The following is a 21055-nucleotide window of genomic DNA, read 5'->3' on the forward strand; positions in this document are numbered from 1 at the left end:
TTTGACTGCCAACTCAAAAACTGCTCCACGTCACTTTAAAAATTAGAAGCTAATTAGTAAAAAGAGGAGTTCACTGCACCAAAGCTTCATATTCAAAAGACCCCTATGTGCCAAACTCAAATTATGGATGTCACCACTGCTGGCTTAGCACTGCTCTTCAAAAGCTCCTCAGTCAGGCTGAGTAGTGGTTTGAGAAGCAGCATTTATGCTCTTATGATTCATTTTTATCTGCCAGAATAACCCTCATCTCATCTGCAATTATATGCCAAAAAAAATCAGATATTAAAGGGTATTACAAACTGCCTGCAGTTCAGGGCAATGTGTTAATATAGGACACATTTATAGACAATGACTCTAGCAAACCAGGCTAGCTTCACTTAAAATAAACAAAGCAGCCTAGTCTAATTACCAGAATTAATCTAAAAGAATCAATATTTCTCCAATCAAGACATGTAACATGAACCTTCATGCTATGTACTCAGCAATGTATAATTGCCTCTTGAGTCTGCAGATTTTGTTCACTTTTAAGCCCATTAAACATGAACTACTTTTTATTAATTCTATTTAAATTCTTTTTACTTTTACTGTAATAAACCAGATTTCAGAATAACTGGAATAATTGAAACTTCACTGCATTAATCAGAAGTATTTTTATGTAAGTAAGTTCATTACTTCCAGGCAACTGGGAGCTTTTTCTATGCCTGGTTTGTCTGACTGCTCCCAAGTCTCTGCTCCCAGGCACTACTAGGGGATTGCTCTAAACTCATGCTTAAGGTCAGCTTGTCCTCAAGGTTTGCTTGTATAACTGCTTTCACAGTTATTACCCATCCCACATCTGTACCAACGGGATATATCTTAAGCTAAACTGTTGGGTTTGGGGGTTTTGTTTAGGTTTGTGTTGGGTTTTGAAGGTTTCTTTTTTCAATTTTGGTTTAGAACTCTTTATCAAGCAGATAATTTCTGTAGACATTGGGGAACCCAGGCCACACAGGACAGTAATAAATGGCATTTATTGAATGTTATTGAAGGTTATTACCTTCAGCACAGGAAAAAGAACTGCACAAGGAGATGCTTAGGCCTTTTGCTCTCATCTTGCAACACAGATCCAAAGTACCCAGATACCTTTGTACCAGACAAGTTGAAAGCTCACAAAGCCATGGCAAAGAGTATCCAGAAGTGACCTGAAAAATGCCCCAGCACAGCCAGGTCCTGCAGTGCCACAGGGGCCCAGCAGCCCCATCACCAGCTCACAGTGCACTGAGCCTCTTCCTCCGTCCTTATCCTTACATCCCACAGGAACGGGACTTGTTCTGCTTTTTAGAGGGATGTCCTTTATCAGCCATTTTCAATCACAAATATATTTGGCTGTGCAATCTTTAACTCCTCAGTCTCAGGCTGATTCACTCTTGGGTATTGCTTATCCCATTAAACTTGAACACCACAACCAAGCAGGAGAGGGAGGCACAGGTGCAGAGGTTGGGCAAATGAAGCCTTGAATCAAAAGTGGCCTTGCTGCTGAAGCACAACAATATTGTCCTGAAACACATCCTGTGACAGTATTTGTATTTAAATCTGTGTTTTCTGCTTCTTTGGAAAGTACTGCCAAAGGTCCAGAATGTGTGGCCTTCACAACTTACACATGTGAAAACAGTTGCTCCCACAGCAACATTGACATTTTCAAAACAATTATGAAAGAGTAAATGCCATTATGGCTTCTAAGAAAGCACTTTCAGTTTGGATTATTTTTTTCTTCTCAAAATAAACATCACCAGGAGATGAAGTCTGGTCCTTGAGTTCCTCCAGCAGATACCCCCAGCTGGAAGTGGATCCTGTGCTGGCCCAGAGCAGTGACCACCCTGGCAGGGCTGAACAGTGTGGGGTTCCAGCCATAAATGTATCCAGCATTGTTTGGAAAGGCTGCTCTTTCCCTGGGAAAGAGGCACAAAGCTTAATGAGGTGCAGTTTTTGAAGAGCAGGAGAACTGAGGGCTACAGAAAAAAAACCACTGTCATGCTCCCTTCCTCCAAATAGAAGGTACAACGACTCAGTGCCCTATCTATTAAAAACAGATAGGAGAGAACATTACTTCTGCAAGTTGTGCAAAACTGACTCTGCCTAAAAACCAGACCACAGCAGACTAACAGCAGGGATCATATCTCTGGGAGCAGCTTTTCAGAACATCACTCCGCCAGTGAAGAGGCCTCTGTCTTCAGGCTTTGAACCCTAACCACAGCCTCCACACTGGTAAATTAAGTATGAAAAGAGGGACTGCAACTAGTTTTCCAATATACTTCACATTTCTCATTGCCTGAACTATAGAAACTCTTGAAACTGTGACTGCCATGACTGCTTTTGTGAGCTGCTTTCAGGTCTAGCCTGATGAATCCAAAGATTATTTTGTTTTCCTCTTTGTGGTCACAACTAAGTTTATACAAAAATTGACTTTTCCAAAAATTTCTACAAATTATAACATTGACAAGTCTGAGAAAGATTAATCCCCCCAGGAAGACACACAATAAGGACAGCAGCAGCAGATGACAGATCACAGAATCACAAGATGGTTTGGGCTGGAAGATCATCCAGTTCCAACCCCCTGCCATGGGCAGGGACACCTGCTTCTATCCCAGGTTGCTCAGAGCCCCATCCAACCTGGCCTTAAACACTTCCAGGAATGGGACATTAACAACTCCTCTGCATAACCTGTGCCAGGGCCTCACCACCCTCACAGGGAAGAATTTCTTCCCAATATCTGATCTAACCCTACTTTCTTTCAGTTTGAAGCCATTCCCCCTTGTCCTGTCACTCCAGACCCTTGTAAATAATCTCTCTCCAACTTTCTTGCAGCCTTCCTTTAGGCACTGGAAGGCCACAATAAGGCCACCTTCTCTCTTCCAGACTGAATAATCCCAATTCTCTCAACCTTTCCTCACAGGGGAGGTGATCCAGCCCTCTCACCACCTTGGTGGCCTCCCCTGGACAATCAAGAAGGCAAAGGCTGAAGGAATTATTCAGGGGGTTATTCAATACATGCAGCTTCCAGCATGGCCATTCACTTCACTCAGAACATTTAATTTCCAGATTATTCCTTGCTGCAGGTTCTAGTGACCCAAGATAAGACACTCAGGCAGCACCACACGAGGGCACAGGTAACAGGCCTGGCAGCCCTGGAGGGTATGAGAAACTCAGATTTTCTCTTCTCTGAACAGCAGAGCTTGAGAATTCAAGAGCTGTCACAATTCAAAATCTTGCTCCCCCCCCCCCTGCATATTTTAGCTTCTCAGTAACTCATCAATGGCATTTTCAAGCCTTGCACACAAACAAGAAAAGCAAAAATTGCAGCCATGTAAGTTGAAAAGTATCCTACAAAACAGCAAATGCATTAAAAAAGGCTTTCTTGTGTTTCTGGGGCATTGCTCCTACACCAGTGTTAATGAGCCCAGACAAAAACATTTTACACAACCAGTTTTGAAAGCAGCTGGTCACCATGACACTGGGACAAGGCTACATTAATGAATCAACCTATTGGGTCTCCCTCTGCAGGCAGTCAGCCAGGTTCAGCTGCAATAGCTAATTTTTGGGAGCAAAATTTTTGACCCAGGAATATTTTGGGCTTGCAGGAAGTGTCTATTTGCCCACTGAATGAGCTGGGATTAATGCTTTCACTTCTACAGCAGGAAAATGTACATCTTAAAGGGATGTAACTTTGCACAGGGTCAATACATGCTCTGAACACAGATTGTGGCCGATCCTGTATGTGCTGCTTTATGAATCACAGCTTTGAGAAATCAAGATTTTTAGGGAGACTTCTTGTCCTACAATAGTCCTTGAGAAGTCATAGAATAATAAAGCAATAATCCAGGCCTTTGCAAAATCACCAAGATTAAATTATTTTCTTACCAAAAGATCTACTAATAGCCCATGAAGGGGCACGGTATCAGAGATCATAATTAAAATGTCAACATCTGACACTAACTACAGGTTTTAAGATCCTGTCCTGAAAAAAACTGTTCTGCTGCTGTGTCAGTGGGGTCTCAGCAGCTTTCCACTTTGCTTGTAGGACAGACTACAAAAAAAGGGCAAAAAGTAGGAAGTTTGCTGATATACTTAACATTTTCATACCCCGTTACTGGATAAAATTTAAAGATATTCAGATTAAGGACAGCCTAAGATGACCCCAGTCAGCACTGATGAGATTTCTATGAACCCCATAAAGGAGGTTCTTCAAGCACTCTAAGCACATATTTCCCCTTCTTCTACATTACAGGAAGGAGGAGACATTAATATTTCTAGAGTCCCACGGAGGTCTATTTATGGTTAAATCTCTGCTGCAATGATTACCAACAGATACAGCATACATGAGACAGCAGAAGCAAGAACCTCAAGTGCTGATTTCATTCCTAAACTAAAATTCTCGGAGTGGGAGACTTCTGACGCCTCTCCCAGCAGTTCATGCAGCTCTATGAAAAGAACAGGATTTGCACGCCCATTTTTTCCCCAAAAGTATATTGCTACAGACAAAACGCAAATACAGAAACGTGGGGGAAGATTTCTTTCTTACCACCACCACTGGGGACCACTTCTGGCACCTGGCAACACTCAGAGCAACAGGAGAATCCCCATCTCCTCCCTCCAGGGAAGTACCACTGCTTATGTCTCAAGAGATTTGCTTTCTCATTTGCCTATAAGCAAAAAAGACATTCTCCAATGAATGAAGGTAAAAATACTTTGTTTAGAAGCAAAATGCAATGCAAACAAGCAGCTGACAACCCAGGTAATGAATAACTCAAACACTTCTTAGTAAAATTATGAGCCTTTTTCCTTTCCCTGGAGAAAAAAAAACCTACTTGATCCTTCTTCACACATATACTACTACACTCAGCTCCACAGGTACCAGCTGCTATTGCTTTCAGAGGAACTAACTGGCACATACCTATGAAATTAAAAGCAAGTGTTCTAAATTTACCATTAATAAAGAAATTGCAGCTTCTATTCAGAAAGGAGAAAGGGCTTGCATACACAACTAGCCTACTTTTCCTAGCTTTACTAATCAGCATAACAAAAGGTTATTTTACTTCTCTTACCTCCAAACCCTGTCTTGAGAGAAGTTACTGAAAATGAAGCAGAAGCAATTATCTGCTCTCAGAACACACACTTAATCCCTATATTTTATTAAGGGTGTTTTTTATGATCCTGAAGCAATTAAGCTAATCATTATTTAATTTTAGATTACTGAACTGGAGATTTACTTCAGACACAAGCTCACTTGCCACATAATTTAGTCTCAGTAATTAGAGATGTACTTTACCCAGAGGTGGCTTGTTTAAAAGCATGTTGTCTAATTTCACAAGCCTCACACCATGAAAGTTTCATGCAGAAATCTACAACCCAAACTTCAAAAATGAGTAAACCCCCAAAGACACTCAGATATATCTGTTTTTCCTTAAAAAAATAGATGAAAAATATATTCTTCAAACATGTGCCCAGAAAATTAATGTATCACAAAAGCTAACATAAAGCATTTCTACAACCCACCACTCCATTAGCAAGTTGTTAGAACAAAGAGTGCTCCTCTCACACAAATCACTTCATTTACCATTTATTTTAACCAAGATGCAAAGTCTGCAAATATAAATGTTTTATTTAGAGCCCAGCAGGTACCTGCCAAGGGATGTAACCAGTGATAAAACCTTCAGACACTTAAAGACTTCTGTGGGTAATGTTATCAGAGGAACAGAAATAGGGACCAGGCAGGTAGTTTCATACTGTACATACTGACCCTGGACATGATGCCATTGGAAAACTGCTCAATTCCAACCTACTTCAGCCAAAATTGTGTTGTAGAAGCCAAACTGTACTAGGAAACACCTGTTACCCTGGTAGCTCCTACCCACCCAGCTCAGCTTTAGTTCTGCAGACAGTTAATGCCAGTCCATCCAGACTGAGACATTTTCCAAGGCCAGTTTTATGTCAAAACACATTTCCTGGCTTTTGGAACAAAGGGTATCTTCCACTGCTGCCACTAAAGAGAGGGAAAACAGATGACCAGGCAAACATTTGAAAAATAAACACTGTTTTTTAGGCAACATTTTGTCTTCTAAGTCATCCAACAAGACCAACACATGCAACTGCTCCACACTCAATTAGAAGTCAACTGTATTCAAACCTCTAAAAATGCAGAAGAGTTAGATTCATTTCAGGACTTCAGTGCCAGTACTTCTATGAACCAGTCTGACTTGCCACATATAAGAAAGGCTACAGAGCTCATCCACAGCACGAGATTTCAGCAAACACTGACCAAGAAGAATTAGAACATGAAGCTACAAAGAGCTCATAATAGAACAGGTTGGTTACAGAGAGTTTGCTCAAAATAAATACAAGTAAGTCTCAGCTATCTGGATATTCAACAAACATACTTTTCCATATTAAAAGTGTAAACTTGGAGACAGAGGAATTCTGACAGCAGTAAAGATTCTGCCCAAAAGAGATGGTGCCTGACAGCACAGAAAGAAAAAGCTGCAGTCTCCTTGGAAGTTACTGATGAAAACACAAACCCCAAAAATCAGTCTTCTGGTTCATTTTAACTGATTAATGGCTTGCATACAAAAAAAAAAAAAAAAAAAAAAAAAAAGAGTAATTACAGCAGCTGATGACAAAGCTGGGAAGCAATCTGAACATGAAGGTGCATTGAGGTGTTAACACCACAGGCACCATGGCCATAAAGACTGGAGCCAGAGGATAGGGATGCAACTGCTCCTTGTAAGACAGTAGAGATAACCATGAGGAAGGGAAATGAACCACTTCAGGCAAAAAAGGCTGCTGAAACCAGAACAAACAGGTATCAGCTGGTCAAGAGTAAGTTCAGGCTTGAACCTTTCAGAACCGCAAAGCTCTGGGAGAGTTTTTGGTGACAATAAATCTACATGCTTAAGGAGGCCCTATTATGACACATTACCTGCTTTCCTTAGCTCCAACTATTTTTGTAGCTGTCCATCTAAATATTCATCAAAGGGTCTAAGAAAATATCACAAAAAGCAGCTGGCTCAGTTCTCAGTGCTGGTGGGGGAGGCTGGTACTGAGAGTTACACAGCTGGGGGGAAGCTGGTCTATAGGCTGAAGTATAAAAAATTACCATAACATTCCTGCATACCTATATGACAAACAAATAATGTTAAATTTAAAATATTAACATTAGCCATTTTGTTTTCATTACAACCTGCACATGCAACTATGGCAATAAAAAGTGTTCATTAAAAAAGCTCAGCAAGTCACGAGCACTATCTCATCCTTCTTCCCATTATCCCACAACAAAGGAATCCTTAAAACCAATGCAACCCAAGTTGAGCTGCTCCTTGGAACAAGCACATTCTCTGGTCTTGAAGCAATTCCTGAACACTCCCTCCACGGGCTATCAAAGGGATCTTTGCCTTTTTCACTGCCTGTGTACAGCAATTCTCATGCAGACATTTTACTAAAACTGTTAAAACTGAGGTCAAAGTTCTCAGAATGAAAGAGTGCAACTGGTAAGAGAATAATTTCTGGTTCAAGACTGAGCACAGCAGTGTTATGCAAGAGAACAGGATCTGAAAGCAAGCTTTGGTCTGGTACTGTTTATTGGTGCCTGCTAAGAGGTACTTGAGCCTCAAAGAATGGGAGAGAAGCTCTTCCCACTTAGGATCCTCATCTTTCTCACTTGGAAAAAAAAAAGTATTTATATATATATAAAACACACCATGTACTGGACACTGCAAGCTGTACCAAATTGCTTTTCTGATGTCTTGTAAAATGGAACAAACAGATTTAGACAGTACATTGAGGATGAGAGTCCCATTTAAGCATACACATACAAGTATTTTTCCATTTCAAAATGGTCCTATAATTAAATATAAATGTGCACGCACTTAAACCCTTACAGTTTCTCTCTTGCACAGTACCTTGCACTGAGTTCAATATAACCTTCAAACCCATGTTTCCATTAGCTACTTTGTGATACCACAGCTCTGAAAACATTCTCAGTGCTCCAACACTCAAGACATACAAGACGCAGAAGTGGCCACACACAATTCTGTCTTCAGCATCATCTCACAAGGAGAACATTTCATTCCTTTTTATTTCCTCCACCCCTTCTTTCTCTTTTCTTAAATAATTTATTAAAACTACTGAAAGTATTTTCTAGTCAGCTTTCTTCCTCACTATAGGAAGTACCAGTATCTTTGAATCCCTGGCTCCCCTGGTTCCACAGTTTGGTTCCCTCTCTAAAGGCCACTTTCTATATAATAACCTGATGTTGACAGAATATTGTCAAGAAAAAAAAGGGGGGGGAAATGATAATGTATTTTTAATCACAAGTTAAATTTCTCCCTAGATAAAGAAGCTGATTTCATGGAATGCCCCTCTCTCAATGTCTTATGGAATCATCCATCACCGACAGAATGACTTCAAGAAATTCCTTCCTGCTACCATCCTACAACTGTGACCATCAGCTCTGAGAAGGTGAGCCTCTAAAAACTGAACACTTCCCTAAAGACAATTGGAAATTATTGACTTGGAGGCATTTTCAGAAAAAGAAGTCTTCACTCAGAGTAGGAAAAACAGAGAAGCTGTCATTAAGTTTTGATGGACGCACAACAATCAGTCAGAGCAGTTTCCCTCCTCATAATCCATAACTGACCTGTGAACCTTCTTGCCACAGCTGTCAGAAGTGGTGTAAGTAGACTGAAAAGAGAACTGGAATCCTGAATGACACAGAAATGACAGAGAAAATACCAGTCACTGTGCTGACTGAAAATCCTTTAGTAAGGAAATCCATTATAAGCTAGACTACTGACCTAGATAGACCAATGACAAATTCTTTCCTTTCCAAGATGGAAATTAGACTTCTTCAGCAAACAAAGCAATTCATTTTCCATTGCAACTTGCAACCAAACTCTTCAGTTTTGAGCCTTAGAGGGAACTCTAAGACAAGATAAGCAAGAATGAAATGGGTGAATGCACCTGTGGCCTCATAATTCCACAGAGCTCTGTGTTCACTCATCAGGAGAGCTTGAGCACCAGCAGCCCATCAGTTTCATCTAACCCTCTCCCTAACCTGTGGAGCCAGGGTTCTGATGGATAAAACATCCTGGAGCATGGTCAGCTGCGACAGCCTAAAACATTACTGCCCCCTCTTGTCCATCCCAGCCTTCTGCCAGGGATCACTGTTCCATAGCCTGCACCTCAGCTGCTCCAATCCACAGCACAGAGTGTTACTTTAACCCCCTGATGAAGGTGGGTTCTTATCATGACTCTCATTTATTTTTATAGGCAAAGTGCACTGTAATTTTCCAGCTGTGTACTGCTGGGGCTGAAGCAGCTGCACATGGTCCTTTCTACAGTGGCTGGCAACACCTGGAGAAGGAGGTGATGTCTGAGGTCATCGCAGCAGGGTTGCTACACAACCCTGGGCTGATTTGAAGAGGTTGAATTATTCAAACTCAAATTTGAATACTCAAAGAGGCTCTAATTCTCCTGCTGCTAGAGACCAGAAACAGGGTAGGTCCTCAGCAAGTTAACCTGGTATAGCACTACAGTGAGATGCAGTGAGATACTGAGTGCTATCTCACCCTGAGACAGAATTTCAAATACAGGACAGAAAACCATGGCCATGTAAAAATGAAGCTGGGAAAGACACAGCTGCCCTAAACAACCAGGGCAGAACATCTTTGAACCAAGTGAAGTGTGCCCTGTCCTGGGAAATGTAATCCCAGATACAGTCCAGACACGTTCACTCCCAAGAGTAAATTCTTACAGCCTTGCAATTTTTTTACAGCCAGGTTACCTCTGAGGTTTTCCCATGACTTATCCTTGATTAAAGGCCTACATGAAAAACAGCATGAGAGAGTAAGTGTTAGAGGGGAATTTGAGCAGGCTTAGGCAAGGGTTTTGCATTTTCTTGTGTTTGGGAATGCTTGTGGGTTTAGCTGGGTTTATTAATGAAATTTAAACTGTGAATAAATCTTGAATGTTGATGCAAGCTCATCCATACTTTACACAAGAATTGCCTAAGCTGACTCCTGGGAAGAAGTAGGCTCTGAAAAAGGACCTAAATTATTTTTTAAATGACCATTAATTGTACACTTTTTTTCTCTTATTGTCATCTATCATGTAAGTCTGTCATGTTCAGATTAATTCCAGGGATTGCTTTTTTCTTTTAAACACTGGAATACTCTTCTGCTTACAATAAGCCCATTATAGAAAATGTTTATGGCAACAGCAGAACACAGAGCTATGTAAAGTGCAGCCTTCCACAGAAACAAGGAGAGGTGCTGTAATCAGCACTTAAATGCTACAGAGGGACCTGAGTGGAGTGAGTGTGGGACTCATACCCTGCAGATCATTCTTGTGTAAGGGATAAGCTTAACTTCCTAATTTCTCCTGCTCTTTCTCTTTTCAAGTCTTAAAAAAACCCAAAAAAATCATTTGCAAACATCCTTCACTCATTTTCTTTGGCTGCCCTTTGTAACAGCACATCCCTTTCACTTCAGTGGTCCTCTGCCACCTTAATTTTGTGCTCTGCCCCAAACCCTGGGGCTGAGGGTCCCTGAACTGCCCCCAGGTGCTGCACCAGCTTTTCTCCTGTTGCTGTGACATTTTCTTTGGTGTGCAATAGATTTATAGGTAGCTTTTAGAGCTGCAGGTCTTTAAGTGGACTTCAGTCAGAAAAAAAGGAAATTCTAAACACAATTCTTCATAATAACCCAGTAACGAGCAGCAATCGATCATTAACTCTCATGCTCTGATCTTCCACAAGCAGACTTCCCAGTTACTCCAAATTAATCATTTCCTTAGGAACTCTCAGGCAAAGGTAACAGGAAGGAGCTACCTCGTAGGATTTGAGAATTGCAGCGAGTCTTCGGACCTTTCCTTTACCAGCCTCGAATCCATAGGGTTCCAAAACAAAAACTTGCAGGTGAAGCATTAGTGACAACAGGATTAAAACTCCAGACTCAGGTCAATTTGAGCTCACCCACACGCCTTCCCAGTCTACTTTAAGCCCCCTTTAGCAAGAGGCTGTCGCCAGAGTCACAAGTCAAGCAGGCTTGGCTAAAAATATCCCCCAACACTGTCCCTGGCCTGCCTCACTGACGTCCACCTCACCCTGGACATCATCCAAGAAACAGTCACATCCCAACACTGGGTACAGACCTGTCTGTAGCTCAGGGATCCTCCTCCTCAGGAGTTATTTTACTCCCCTGGGTTAGGTTAAACAAACTACCAATATTTCTGTTTATTCGCTATTCATAATTCAAATTCGAGCAAAATTAAAAGGCTGTAGAATGGCAATCTAGTTAAGAACTTTAATGAAGAGTACTTCAGAAATAAAATCTATTATAAAGCACTTGAACTAATGAAGTTTGCTCCCTGTCCAAAATCCTTAGCATTCTGCACTAAGGAAGTAAAAGTCTTTTAAAGAAACCTTTAAAATTCTGAACTGCTGCAGGTAAGATCTGAAGAGGCAACAGTGAAACAAGCTACATTTGCAACCATATCTCATTCCAAAACAAAACAAGGAAAGAACAGTTAAATGCATCTGCATCATGAGAAAAATAATATTATTCTTTGTTATGGGTGAAGGCATTTCATAGTGAATGAGTTGATAATTTTGAATGCATCACCTCTTCAGGCTCTCAGAAAAATTGTAGATTTGCATACTCATACTATAGATATTCATACTCATACAAGGGAACTGTGTCTAATTATAAAATAATGATAAAAAAATTAAAAATACAATCTTCAACAGAGCTAGCAGTGGAGACAGAGAAAGCCTAGCTCATCCTCTCTAGGAGAACCTGTACACTGGACTTTTGAACTGTCTTTTTTCCCCTTGTTTACACAACGGCAGTTTTTTAATACCATATTAATAGCATTTATGATTAATCAGAAACATACACAAATAATAGATTTCCAGAAGCCTGATGAGGCTTGCAATCTGAAATAACAAGGTAATTAATTCCTAAGAGGAAGCATTATCTTTACACTGTCCTACCTTGGTCAAACACAGCGAGAGGTAAATTTCGTTAAAAGCAGAGGGGAGGGGGAAAAGAAACCCAAGTCAAACAGAAGAGCATGCAGCTGAGGAGACAAAAGTGCTTGTGATCAAAGGGTGACACGGCATGCGTGTTTTATTAGCCTAGCAGGAGCCCATGGAGCAGCCTTGCCAAGGGTCTGTCCATGCTCCTCCCCACGGCCAGGGCTGCTCCACCTGTGACAGGCGGAAAAAACCTCACCAGAGCACTCTCGCATCCAGCCAGGGCTGGCATGGAGCCACAGCTCACCCCAGCCCAGCGTGACTGAAGCAGGTGCCAGCTCTTTTAAAGTCTAAACTGCAGTTTACATCTGAGCTCTTGTCAAGTTCAAAGGGAGAAGCAGCCACAGCAACCCCTCTGGGAAGGCAGAGGGATGTGCTCCCGGCTCATCCGTGGAGAAAGGGTGGCTATAGATGAACAGATTATGGCCCTGGAATGGTCTGCAGGAATGGTTTCCTCCAACCATGGTAAACCAGCATCTGTCTGATGCTGTACAATCTGTGAGATGCCCAGAAGGCCTGACCTCTCATCCCCCATGCACCACACCACCCACCCCTGGCAGCACCAGGCGATGGGGATGAGATTGGGCTGATCTCAGTGTTTCTGGATACTGAAACACGTGCACAGTTTGTAAATAAAGGAGTGTGACACTGAATTCATTCATTTTGAAGGACACTGAAGTAATAATCTAATCTTAAACTGATTTAGAAGTGTTAACTGATTCACCAGTTCACTCTCACACTAGAGATCTCAGAGGACTATTTGGAATGGAATCAAGTGGCCAAGTACGTGCAAGGAATCGTGTCTACAGCAGATCATCTGCAAATTGAGAATTATTTCAAAATCCACTTCAAGCAAGTCATTCTCTCACTACGAAAATCTCAGCTTCTAGGATTAGAGACTTTTTGGAAGATTATTCATTCCCTCATCTCACAGTTAAAAGGATGCCAGAATTACTATATCCTGGACTGTAACTGAAGCCATTCAGTGAAAGCAGCTTTCCTATCAAGGGACCATCTTTTCAGTGAGATTCATGATATATCTCAGGGTTTGATTGAAGTATTTAGTATCCTTTTTTTCTCCATAAACACAAGAGCTGAGCAATCTTCTAATCTTCAAGATTGTAAATGCCCAGCTTCTACAGCTGCAGTAATTAAACCAACTTCTCATTCCATTACCCACAGCAAGTCTCTTCCTCAGCATCTGCTCTATTCCCACACTGCACTCTTCAATCAAACCAAGATAAGCTATTTTCTAAGATCAGCTGACTTGTCTGTCCCTCAAGACATCACTGCAGCCAAAAGGATTCTGAGCAGATATGATGCATCTTTTTAAATACCCAAAAGGTCTCTTTTAAAGGGGGGAAAAAAAAAAAGTAGACGTCAATGCAAGTGCTTATTTTTAGCACCTGAGTTGTTCTATATTTATTCCTTTATGTCTTTCTAACAAAAGCACAATCTCAGACGAAGCATTACCATAAAATACACTCTACTGGGAAGTCTCCTTTATGACTCCTGGCTACTGAGCACTGCAACAAGTACATCACACCACCCATTCAACCACACAGGTTTAAGGGTGCACATAGAACAATGCTTCCTCGGTTCCAAAGAAGTGCTTAAAACAACCCAAACTCAACAAAAAACCCAATCCACACAGAAAGCAAACTCCTCAGTATAATCTGTCATTCTGCTTAGATGCCACTCTTCAGACTCAAGCTTAAAAACTGCCACTTTAAAGTATTTCTAATTGTCTAAACCCCCAAAAAACCCTCAAGACACCTTGTGAGTTACTTGTTAAAAAGAACACAAACCACCACCCCAATCTCCAGGACACACCATACTGCAACAAACCCTCAAGTCAGCAGGAACAAATACTCAGACTATAAAAGACTACTCACCTCTTCCTTATTCTCTTTCCTTATAGCGGTTACCTTCTTGCCCCTAAGACTCCTGGCCCTCTACCTCCCATATATTTACCCCAATAACCTTGTGCCTCTGACTTATGCAAATTATCTGAAGATTTATTTTCAAGGACAAGATACAGTTAATCAAAGGTGTGGTGTGGCTTATTTGTGTGGGAAGAGATACGTCAAATAAATAGGAAAAGCAGAATTGTGTCAAAAGCTTCTGCTAGTTGCAGTAAACTTTCATTAGAAAAAAGAAAATAAAGTAGTTTAAGACAGGGTATAAGGCACTGACAAAATTGGGAAGAAAACTTGCATTTTGAAGCAAACAGTATTTTAATTTCCTGCTCTAGAAAGGTAGCTGTTATCTACCCACAGTTATTTCAATTTTTGCATTATGCTAGATCTCTCAACATACTTCATTGAAAAAGCAGAAGTAGGGATGGGGTGGGGAAAGACAATACAGACCTCTGGGTATTAACTTGAAACCTCTCTCCTTTGACCTTGAAGGACTCTGTCTTCCTTCCAGGTATCCCCTACCTACAAGACAAACATGTCCCATCACTCAGCCATACCCTCCAAGTATTTTACTGACTGGCATTGCCTACACATGGGCAGCTCTCTGATCCCAAGGCAAACAGCAGATGGTTGAGGGACTCCAGAGTATGAAACCATGCTCAGCACACACACTGATATCAGATGAACAGGTTTGGTCAGTGGCAGGTTATTATTACCTTCATACAGTGCAAATCATCCAAGTCTGAGATTGTCCACAAGGTAAAAGTATGGATCTTCAAAAAATTATAGACTTTCAAAATTAAAAACAGACATGCGCTAATTACCTCAATCTCAAACTGACCTTTGTATATTTGTCTTCAAAGACCTTGTATCACTGCTGCACTGTGGAAGCCAGAATGACTTCCAGGTTAATTTTAAAACAAGCTATTCTGAAAGCTTTTAACTGAGCAAACCCACCTTATTCTCGTATCTTGTTGTGAAATACTTTTCCCTACTGACTAAAACGTTGCCCATGCAGCTGTGATTTCATTTTAGTCTTCTGCAGAAAACTGAAGACAAGAAAATATCTAGTTTGAATTCAAGGAACCCCTTAATCATAGCCACATAAAATTCACCAAAAAAGGGAATTCTCTCACTGTTGCTCCTCCTCCACTAACAAAAAAATAAATAGTTTATTTATCACTGTAAAGTACCCCAAAGCAAGACAGCAAAACCGTAGTGAGAAATCAGATGCTTTTTATCCTGATTATTAAAAACAAACAACAAAACACATACACTAAGCAAAATGAAGTTGGATTTGCTTAAGAAAAGTTCATCTGTGGCAGAAGGAGCACATCCACTTTATTCTTACTTCCTAGATTAAAAGCTGTTTAGTTCACATGAAAATTCTGAGGCAGTTTGTCTATCTTTTGTGAACTGGATAATCCCTTTTTCAAAATTGATTAAATTCCAGAATAAGCACATCAAGAGAAGTTTGTTCAGAAACGTGCACTGTGAATCAAATGGGTTTTGCCTTTTGGCAAATCTTCACATTTCCTCTACTACTTAATGCCCAAATGCAGCTGTTTTATGGATGTTTTTAGTACTTGGGTGTCAGACTGACCACATACAACCTGTGCACTGAAAGGCCAACACACAGCCAGGTATAACCCATTTGTAACTACAGTTGCTCATGTGCCCTTCTGTGCTCCTCTGAGCAGATACCTTGCAGACCCCAGCTGGTTCCTCAACACAGGCCACAAACACAAAGCTCCCAAGGATACAAACAACCGAGGAGGTCACTCCTTGGACAGCCATGCTGTAATCAAGAACACATGAGGGACAAAAATAGCTTCTTTCAGAGGAATTAAGAGTGTAATACGACCTCCAGTATCTGCCCCTGCCATGAGAAGGTGGAAAAAGCAACAAGGGAAGTCCAGCAAGAACACATCCAAGTCCCAGCCATAGCCAGCATCAAAGGTGGTAGCTAAACAGAGGGCTAAGCAGTACTCTTCGCACTTTTCTAAGTAATGCACTTTTATGTTTTGCATTAACCACCAGTTCTGCAGCTCTCAATCCTTTGCAATCTGCTTTGCCTTCCACCGAGGCCTCTCCAGCCTCTGTGCCATTTCTCTTTACTCAATATTTGCCCTGCCTTCTGTCATCTTCCTCATTATTGCTGAACACCACCACTGTCTTCAGCTTTATTTTGTATCATTCTGCTACAAAATGTCCTTTCCCAAGACTAAGATCAATCCCCTTTATGAGCACAAAAGCATGGGTCTGTTGGTTTATACTGCCTTCCAAAAAAGCCTGGCCTAAATCCCCCATAGGCACACTTGGGATATGGGACACCTGGGTGGTTTGTTATATTCACTCTATCTAGTGGGGCTATCCTCATCCTAAAAATTCTAGGCACCACTGCCTTCCCTCAACAACTTCCTGCCTTGAGATGGCAACAGCTAACAGAGGTTTTGCTAAATTTGCCTTCCCTTCCCCAGCCCAGCAAAGCACAGACACCACTCCAAGTGCAGTGTCCCATTGCCCTCAAGCCCACTCCCCCTGAGGCCTCCTCAAGGAATGTGACAGGAGTCAGAGGCACAAACCTGGACATGAGCAAGATCCAAAGGGTTGGAGGCCCAGCAAAAATGCTGTCCAGGATAATCAACAGGGACACAAGGTTGGTTGGTTGGAGTGCCACCAGGAACAGAGTGCACACACGTGTGCATGAACAGGCATGAAAACATGGGGAGGGCAAGTTAAGCAGATTCAGAGTCCATCAGGAATCTCTTGCTTTTTATTCAGTAGTGTTCTCATGTGAATAAGGCACGGCACAAAGTTTTGTTCCCCTGTTCCACTATGTCTGTTCCAAGACACTGATCACAGCAGCCTTCCTCTGTTGACAAGTGTCTTAGATGAGACCCATGCTGGGGGCTGCAACTTTCTGAGGCAGATGTGGGAGGCTGAAATTACATCCTCAGTGTCCACAGCAGCCACCTGTGACTCACAGGGCCCTGCAGATATTTGCATCCAGCCTTTTGTGCAGGCAGACCCAGGCACCACGTTCCACCTCAGTCAGGCCAGAATCGAGGTTCTGGCCTGGCAATACCTTTCCATGGCCTGCAGTCAGCAGGACTAGCAAAGAACTGCCCCCACTGTTTATTTAACAGCGGTCCTGCTCAAGGCACCAGCCTGGAATCAATACTGCTCACGCTGCCTGGGGATCCACAGAGGGCACAGGCCCAGATTACCTTGTTGATAACTCCCACTGCATGGAGGTAAAAGGTTTGAAAGACATCCTTGGAAACCCTGACCATAACTACACCCAGATTTGCTCAGCCCACATCAGTTCACCACTTGTAGGGACTGAGGTTCATGAGACTTTACAGGTGACAGTCGCTCTTTTGAGCAAGGCCTGAGCTGCTGAAATTCCATTCAGGGACAGCTGAGATGCTGTACCACAGGGTGGAAGAAGGCTTTGACTGTGCCTCTTGTCAGAGCAAAACTCTGTGCCTGTTCCTTATCATTTCAGATAATGAAAGGAATGGCATCCAACTGGGCCAAGCTTCTTCACCGGGCCAGAGAAAAAGCAGCTGCAAAACTTGAGAGAAAGCTCCTTTTCTGTCTTCCCCAAACAACAGGATGTGCAGAAAGGTGAAAACCTGGTATTTTGGGTGTGCTCCTGGAAAGCTGATGGTGAAAAACATGCACCCCCTCGACATCACCCTGATCTCGGGAATCAAGCAGGGAATCAGGCAGCAGGTTGCATAGGTCACTCAAATGAGCAGGAAGAGAAATAAAGTTTGTTCCCACAAGAGGCTTACACAGACACCACTGACAAGGAAATGACACTCTAGCATCATCCCTGTGAAACAGGGAAGAGGATAATTTGACACTTCCTGGAGCAACAGTCCAAGGAGCAGAGATCCAGGGGACAGGTTTCCTCACGAGAGCTCTGCAGCACATGCACAGGAAAGGCGGCCAGTCGAGGGAGTACCTCAGATGTAAAGAACATGAAGTGGACAAAGCAAATGAAACTGAAATCTGCTCTCCTGGCCTGTTCTTACTGCACTGTACATGGGGTTAAAGCAGATACAGCCAGCCAACTTCCCTGGTAAAGGGATTTTTTCCTGTGTGGAGAAGAATCCACAGAGAAAGCTCCAAAATCCCAGCCAAAGCCCAGCATTGGCACTGAGGGGAAGAGAGGACTTCTGCTAAAAAACATTATGAGAATTATGTGCCATACTGTAGTACAGTTCTGTTGCTTGGGGGTTTGTTTGTCTTTATAAACTTTTGCTTCAGCTGTCTGATGGACAGGTAAATTTTCAATCTTGCTTACAATATGTACCTTTCTCACTGTGGCTATAATCCCCACAGCTACTAGAAAAAACAGGGATTAGCATGTCTATTTGAACTACTGATAAAGACAGAAAAGCACACCATACAGTCCTTTGATTTCCAGTTTGAGCAATATCCTGAGTCTCAACATTTCACATGGGTGTGTTTTCCCCCCTTCCTCCTCCAAACATGACATTCAAACACCCAGAGGTTATCAAACACAGAGTAACAGTATTAACCAGCCTCTCAGGATATGAATCCCATGGGCTCAGGGCAAATTGCTGTAGAAGCCTGTTTCTTCTTCAGTGGACTCTGTGCTGATTCACAAGCCACACGAAGAGCTCAAGGCAAAGACAGGACTCCACTTTGCACGCACCCTGCCGGGCAATGCAGCCACTGCTACTTTAAGAGTGGCCACTGCCACTCTTAAGCTTGGCCAGTGCTGCTAAAAGAAAGGCCAGAAGGCCAAGTCTGGTCCAAAACAAGTCAGGGGGTAACCTAAGAGGGCCTAAGGAGGGTGGACGACAAGGGTCCAGTCCTCACGATCATTTTTTTGACTTTTTTTTTTTAAACAGAATTGTCCTCTTGGGTCCCACATCAGTCAGAGCACTACAGCAAGTAACACCACCAAGTGCTTTGTTGAACCACTGCTTTCCAAACATTTCCCTTTTCCAGCTTGCCATGAAGCATCACCAGCTCCCACACAAGGGCTCTGCTTCAGACATGCACTGAAGATGTCTCCTACCCTGACCCTTCCTGTCCTTCACTACTCTGGATGAGTACCCAGAACCTACAGAAAGGAGATATATCAAAGGAGAGAGGGAAGGTCTCCTCACATCCAGGCTCACCCCTGACATGAGGGATGTGAGGAGCAGTATCTTAAGTCAAGTGTGTGGGGGAAATCCCAAACCTTTATGATTATATTAGAGACTGAAATAATTTTTCAGTAATTTCTTGTTCTGTTTCTTTGCTTTCGCTGCTCCTGCTCTATGTGTACAGGCTGGCCTGTTCTCCAGCCATAAACACTGGGCCACTGAAATCTGAGAGAAAGCAGATCTCACATGCACTCACATTATCACCACCTAGATGTAAATCCTCAGTGTTGGCTCCCCAATAGAGAAGAACCAGCTGCAGAACAAAAGGAATACACCTCTTTATCAGGCAGTTCACTTCTCTTATAGGGGCTGGACAACAGGGAACAGCCAAACTGGGGGAACAGGGATGAAAGGAATAAAAAAAGGAACAGACTAAGCAGATCTGGCAGCTGTCTGCAAAATGGGACAGAAATTATTCTACTTCCAAATGGGATAACAGGACCCTCAGAAAACGTGCAGGATAAATCCTTACCAGAGCTGTACACTAATACCTAGTGCCATCCATTCCTGTTCATGTCTGGACAGTACCCTGAAGCCTGGGGAAAGGACTAATTTGAGCACAGCTCTTCACTGGGCTGATGAATCAGCTTTCCAGTGTGCATTCTCCTTAGGGAGAAAAGGGAGAATTGGCAGAGGACAGTGCTGCAGAAGACAGCAATAGGAGGAAACAGCTGCTGAATTTGATGCAGGAGCAGCCCATCATGTGGCAGCATTTTGGTGCAGTGTTCTTGGCCAAAATCCTCATCCCCAGCCAAGCACATCCTCCAGCATGAAAGGAACAAGCACATTCCCTTACGAAATTCACAGGCATTCCAACTCCAAAATGCTGGCACAGCAAAACCCAGGGCTCTTGGTACTGCACATGCAAGTAACAGCAAGACAGAAAGTATTCTGTAACACATGGAAAATATCAAGGGAAACATATCCATGGTACTATCCTTGAGAGAACTGCAGCCATGTGCACCCAAAAGCGATGTGCTTGTCATACGCCCACACCTGTATTTCATGAAACCTGAACAAGTCTGAGGATAGTTTTTACAGCACCTTGAGGTCCACTGGCCTTAAGTCTGTATTGTTAACTTCACTCACTAACCTTACAAAAGATTAAACGCAAAATTAACTTCAATTGTTTTCTATAAAATTACTTTATCCAACCCTTAAAATTCCTCAGAATAAAATAAAAGTACAACACACCAGGTAGGACCTCCATACCCTATACATGCTCACTTCCATAGGCAAAAACATCTCCAGGAGAGGCTGCTGCAGGTAAGGGATGCAGAATCAGCAGTTCAGTTTTATTCCTCTCTCTGCAAAGGCAAAGAACCATCCCTGGAAGTGTTCAAGGCCAGGCTGAATGGGGCCCTGAGCAACCTGGTCTAGTGGAACATGACCCTGCCTGTGGCAGGGGGTTGGAGCAAGATGATCTTCAAGGTCCTCTTGCAACCCATCCCATTCCCATGATGATTCTAGGAACCATGTAACGAAAAATTACAACTGCAAACGTACATATGCTCCAAGGGCTCTTCACACAACACAATCTGTTCCACCAAGCAATTTTTATACTTTGAGGAACAGAAGTGGGTTTATATTCCTATGCCAGACTGACTGGTCCTCTCCTTTTTCTTGGAAGTAAATAAAACCTTCTCTCAATTCTGTCAGCACAGAGATAAGTATCTAACTTCAGAGAACTGCAAGTAACCCGACCTTTTAATTTTTCCTAATACTTCACATGTGTCCCATCAGTAGCAGACTAATGTTTTACTTATTTGTTCTTTTCCTGCACAGAAGAAAAGAGCTTTCAGTCTGTGTGAAAGACGATGCCTTGGGCACTCCCCATGGGCCTCTTATTGTTCACTGTAACTTCTTTTTCCTGCTGGCAA

General features: G+C 42.4%; 1 protein-coding gene across 8 annotated transcripts in view; it reads right to left on the reverse strand.

Moving 5' to 3' along the window:
- Positions 1 to 21055, reverse strand: part of AGPAT3 (1-acylglycerol-3-phosphate O-acyltransferase 3) — a 90574-nt gene that overhangs the window by 48046 nt on the left and 21473 nt on the right. For 2 of the 8 annotated variants that reach the window (XM_082279143.1, XM_082279144.1), the window contains exon 2: positions 4559 to 4679. The exons of 2 other annotated variants lie outside the window; for them this stretch is intronic. The gene's annotated coding sequence lies outside the window, so the exon portion shown is untranslated. Of the gene's footprint in view, positions 1 to 4558; positions 4680 to 8668; positions 8688 to 12022; positions 12129 to 14433; positions 14458 to 21055 lie in introns of those variants that run through there. 4 more of the 8 variants (XM_082279145.1, XM_082279142.1, XM_082279146.1 and 1 more) reach the window with 4 other exon arrangements.

The sequence above is a fragment of the Coloeus monedula genome, assembly GCF_965178545.1.
Source record: "Coloeus monedula genome assembly, chromosome: 3".
NCBI classification, from domain to species: Eukaryota; Metazoa; Chordata; class Aves; order Passeriformes; family Corvidae; genus Coloeus; species Coloeus monedula.